This window comes from Denticeps clupeoides, chromosome 6 (genome assembly GCF_900700375.1).
Source record: "Denticeps clupeoides chromosome 6, fDenClu1.1, whole genome shotgun sequence".
Taxonomy (NCBI): Eukaryota; Metazoa; Chordata; class Actinopteri; order Clupeiformes; family Denticipitidae; genus Denticeps; species Denticeps clupeoides.
Genome location: NC_041712.1, coordinates 4,853,029 through 4,859,028, shown reverse-complemented (window position 1 = coordinate 4,859,028; position 6,000 = coordinate 4,853,029).

The window sequence follows — 6,000 nt, the reverse complement described above, 5'->3', positions numbered from 1 at the left end:
GTTAGATGGTTGATGCAAGACTACTTAGGAATGTTTATTACTCAGTGTAATAAAAGTGGGGGTGCAGTCCCCGTACCCAGAATGATTCAAACTGCCAACACATCTCATCGTTGGTCCAGCACAAGCCCGAAGGCGGTGACCAATGCTGAAGATAAAAAGTATTGAGACGCCAGTGTTTTGTCTTTCGTAAGTCTTCTTCCTCTTCCACTTTTCCAAAATTGCTTTGAGGTTACATATTAATAATGATGAATTAAGGGCTTTTTAATATACATGTATAGTCATATTCACTTCTTCTTTCCAAAAGCAAATGGAATAGCGAGGAACCTAGAAGCTTCCAGCTGTAATACACTGAAATGATGAAATAAAAATAACACATCACTTCACATCTTCTGTTATTTCATCAGGAGATCCAATGCACTTTTTTGTAGTAGTAATTTCGTCATTTTCAGCCATCAGCCCGTGTGTGATTCGGGCAGGAAGGGTGAATCCGCGCCTGCTCTGCAGTGAGACGGTGGAGCGTCATCGCCATCTAGTGGCAGCAGCAGGGATTTATTTACTCGGCGAGCCAATAAAGCGGAAACGCGCCGATCTAACGCAACAATGGTCACGTGACCAGCTTCCATATAAGGCGATGCGCGTGCACGCTGCTGTTCAGCTTCAGAAAGTGCGATAGGCAGCGTTTTACACTTGTTTTATGAGATCGTATTAATATTTGTCAGGTTCTGTTTCATTTAAATTTTTAGGGATTTTCTATCATCGTGTCTCCCTGTGCTGAATTTCTTCATCACCGAAGCTGTTTTAATGCTACTTTCTTTTAAACTGAGATGCCGGTAGCTGGGACACATCATATTTTAATTTTACAACAATTCATTTAGTTAGTACAGGACAAGTAAAGTGTGTTGGGAGGGATTTCTGGGGAAATGTATAGATCTGGTCACCCTGGGTAAATGACATGACTGAACTGTACAGAATGAACAAGAAATTTATTTGAATATCGAGTATTGTCTACCGATGTGTCTTTATGTTCAAATGTTCGATGCCCCAAAAGCTCCTTCAATATACTTTTATGTAAAGTAGCGCGTGTCGTCATCTAGCGACTTACTGGCTAAACTTCAGATACATTCTGTAGGAGCATCTCACTGGGCATCTCGAACCCAAGCACCCTCCCCTGGATTTTGATGCTGCTCGCCGCCGCATCGTCTCACCCAGCAAAGCCCGGCTTTCTTTTAATGGTGGATGTGGCCAAAGCTAAACTCATTTATGTAGTTTCTATGAACAGATGTTTCGCTTTTGTGTTTTGAATGTGTAGAACAGCAGCTGATGCTTTTGTTTGCTGTTTGTGCTGCAGGCTCAGAATCGCCACACTGATGAACCCTGTCATCACCAGGGGGTCCTCTCCAGGAAAGGAGGACCCGGACCTTCGTGTTGACTTCTTGTTGTCATCTGGCATGTACCTGAGTAAGTGAGGAGTTTTCTAAAAGATGGAGTTGTATTGTAGAAGATTATGCAGTATTATAAAATATGAATTATATTTGAATTGAGGGCTGGTGGTTATTATTTACTGTTATTAATGTGAGGCGTGTAGTTTTTGTGTTTTTCATATCTAACAGTCATGCTGGAGGACCAGAAGGACGACCACAACTGTGAGCTGTTGACAGAAGGAAGCAGAGACGGGACATCCACAGACGTGTGCCGATAGACAAGACTTAAGGACATAAGGAGAGACTCCTGCACTTATTAATGCAGCCGCGTCTTCCTGCAGCCGCTCCTCTGTATTTCAACAGGTCCTAATTGCCCCTGCTCATAAAGCCTTTTGTGGGAGCCATTTGGATCTGTTGAACTCAGCATCCTGTAGCAGAACTCCCCGAGTTCTGCTACACGACGCACAGATGGTTTGTTCATACAGGCAGCGTCTTCATTCGCTGGTTTCACTTTTTACAAAATGTTGGTTTTATAGAACAGTGATTCATATCATCTCGTGTTTTACTGTGTTTCAGATACAGCTGCTGACGTGTGAAGACCACAGCAGCCAGTCCACTCACTGAGTTGTGGAACTGTCAGCAGTTTCATCAGCGTCCTGATGGTGGGACTAGAGCATTTAGACTCTAGCTTGTCACCTGCGGATGAAGAAGTATGATAAAGGATCAAGAATATTTAAGTTATCATACTACCACTGATGAAGACTTTAGATCCCTGGCAGTTTCCAACGTCAGTGGGTGAGATGTAGGCTCCTCCCACAGAACGATCCTGGATTCTACTAAGGCCGGCAGGAGGAGAGAAACAAAGTACGCAACAGGTTACAGAACAAAACATCAGTTTTCATCAGGATACGGAGCTCTAGACTCTTCTCATTCCCTGCTGCTTTTACACCACAAATAACTGTATGTCTAGTTTTGCTATAGTTGGTTCATTTGAAATAAAAACTGCTGCTGCAGGTCCAGTGCAGCGTTTACAGTCACGTCCAGATTTCTACATTTACAAGGATCAGAAGATTCCTGCAGACCCCTCACACAAGAAACCCATTCTGTGCAGCATGCGCTTCTCGCTCCTCAAACTGTCCCGTAAAACCAACTAATTGTCAAATCCTCATGAGCCGAGTGTGAGGAAATTACACTCAGTAGACGGTGTTTGCAGGTTTTGGGGTTGGGGTCCTTTTCTTCATCTTATTAATAAATTCTTGACCCTGGTCATGGTGCAGGAACACAGGGAAACCAAACCTCAACACACAGTCTCCAAATATCTTTCCTGCTGCTGTCTGCACTGACTTATTCTTGCAGGGGTACGCTTGTGCGAAGTGGTCCATCACCACCCGGATATATTCGTACCCTCCCTTACATTTCTCCAGATGCAGGGAACAAAGGGATGTGAGGTAGCTAAATTGGTTGGTTTATTGGGCATTTTGCTCTTCACACAGCTGAACACATGGTTGATGTCCTGTTCTGTATCTCTGCATATGAGGCTAGGTGCAGTACTCTCTCCACCCCCAGATGACCCATCTCCTCATGAAGTCTGAAGAACAGACTGTGAAACCTCTCCGACAAGACCAGCTGGGACCGAGTCTTCCAAGGGAATCGCTTCTTGTACCGGCCCAAATGTCCACGCTGAGCACACACACCCATGCACATGGAGTAAGATACATACATATGTGGCCAGATGATTTTTTAGCAATATGGATGGAATGGTCCCCACATCATTCTCATCTCGAGAAAATGCACTACTGGTTCTCCTCAGCAGCTGTCTCACCTTCACCTGCAGGTCGGGTGAGAGACGGGCTGACAGAACTTTTACTTTCACCATCGCTTCCTCCCACGCGTCATCTCCCGTTCATTCATTTTTAAGAACACCTCCGCTTTCTTACAGTCAAATGTAATGCATTTCTGATCGCTTCTGTAATGACGTCTGGTGGCTCCACCCCATTCTCTAACAATTGTTCTATTACATTGAAGCCAATGATTGGTTGGCCCATCATTCCTTCATTGTCAGTGATCAGTACCGGAATACACAACTGCAGTGGGGTGCCTGTTTGTGCAGACAGGCATATTTGGCCATTAATTTTGAACTCATGACGTATTGTCATGATTTATAGCGGGTCTATTTGGTGAAGACAAGTCCTGGTTTGCCATTTTGGTGGTCAGAGTTCTCATTTCCTCCTCAATGCGTTTTGTTGAATTGTGAAAGTTCAGTTTCAATCCAGCGTATTGTTCCTGCAATGTGGCCAGAATAGCTGCATCTCCACTGAGACTAGACTTCGGTACCAATTTAGTCCACTTGGATAAATCAATAACCAGTGTGGAATGGGGGTTGTTCGATCTGTTCTTGCCCCACTGCAGTAACACACAAACACACAAAATGAACAGTGGGATCTCGGTGCACACGCTACTCCAATTCAGCGGCAAACGAGCAGTAACTTTCCATAAAACACATTTACATAAAATAATTTTACACACACAGCATTCGGTCTACTACTGACTCGATCCCGAACTGCCTCTGTACAAAACACCTTATTTACAAAATGCACACAATCTACTTTCCCTTTCCAAATAGCACCAGTTCCATCTTCAGTTCATTCATACTACATGGGAACATGACTCGCTACTCTCATCGCTTGCGCTCTTTCCTCTGCATCCATCTCCGACTGACTCGTTGCAAGTTGCTCAGATTGTGAGACGTGAGAGCATGATTGCAGATTACTTTTACATTTAAGGCATTTTATCAGAGTCTGATATCAGAGCCCAGAGTCTAAAAGCTGTGGTGCTAAAGGGATATGGGTCCATCCACGTTCACACAACTAAATGTGTCCTCTGCATTTAATCCATCACCTTAGTGAGCAGTGGGCACCCATGAAAGGCACCAGTGAGTGGGGGACCAGTGTGTGGGGACGGTACCTTGATCAAGGGGACCCCACAAGCACCTTGGTGGCTCAGGATTCAAACTAGCAACCTTCTGATTATGGGTCTGTTTTTTTACCAGTTAAGCCCATATTATAAGCATATTCCTTGTTTTAAACCCAGCTTGGTTTGACCATCTTTATCCATTTTGGCATCTTTACCATGCTAAAGGCCTTCCTCTGTTTCATCCAAATCATACCAATACAGAGAAACGAAGTTCACATTCATATGCTGGAGACAATAACGTGAATTTTTAAAAAGCAAGATGGAACAGTTTTGATGAGAGGTAATTAGGATTCAAAGGGATTTTACAGAATTAAAGAATTCAGTCTGTCCAATGGCATCATCTACTGCCTTTATCCAGAGCGACTTACAATGTGCTTTCATGTTACTTTCAATGAAGTGATCAATTCTGGTTCACTAGGACCCCCAACTATGAACTCAATCCATTTATTAACTTTGTTATAGTTTTATAGAGTCAGCTTATATGAAAGTTCTAAGTTACTCTAAGTATTCTCTAAAGAGCAAGATCTTAAGCTGCCTTTGCTCTTCTGACCTGTAGTGGAAGCTCATTCCAACACTGAGGGGCCAACACAGAGAAGTCTAGACAAGTGTCTTCCTTTTACCTTCAGAGGTGGAGGGAGTAGGCGAGCAGCACTGGAGGAAGCGAGGTTTTGAGAGGGTCACTAAAGCAAATTTTACATTTAAGGCATTTTGCAGACGCCCTTATCCAGAGCGACTTACAACGTGCTTCCATGTTACCATCAATAAAGTGATCAATTCTGGTTCACTGGGACCCGCAACTATGAATACAATCTTATTATTCACTCTGTTGTACATTCTGTACATAAGTCAGACAATAAGAAGGTTACAAGTTAATCTAAATATTCTTTAAAGAGGAAGGTCTTGAGCTGTCGTTTGAAAATACTCAGTGACTGAGCTGTTCTGACCTCGAGGGGAAGATCATTCCACCATGAGGGGCCAAGACAGAGAAGAGTCTAGATGAGCGTCTTCCTTTTACCTTCAGAGATGGAGGGACCAGGCGAGCAGCAGACTGGAGGCTCGGAGTATACGAGGTGCAGTGTGAGGTATAATGAGGGCTGTGAGGTAGGATGGTGCTACTCCATGTTTGGCTTTGTAGGCCAGCATCAGTATTTTGAACCTGATGCGTGCAGCTACTTGGAGCCAGTGGAGGGAACATAGCAGAGGGGCGGTGTGGAAGAATTTGGGAAGGTTGAAGATTAGTCGTGCTGCTGCATTTTGTATGAGCTGTAGAGGTCGGATGGTACATAGTGGTAGACCAGCTAGAAGGAGTTACAGTAGTCCAGTCGTGAGATTACTAAGGACTGAACCAGTAGTTGGGTGGACTGGGTTGACAGATAAGGGCGGATATGTCTGATATTGTAGAGAAGGAATCTACATGAGCGGGAAAGGTTGCTGATGTGAGTCGAGAAGGAGAGTTGGTTGTCTATTGCAGGCTTTTGTAGGTGAGAGCTGTGAGTTGTCCAGGAAAATAGCAAGATCCTGTTGATTGTTTGTGGTTGTTTCTGAAATGATTTGGAAGAGCAGACAACTGAAGTAGGGGAATAAATTCAAACTACTTTTCCAACTG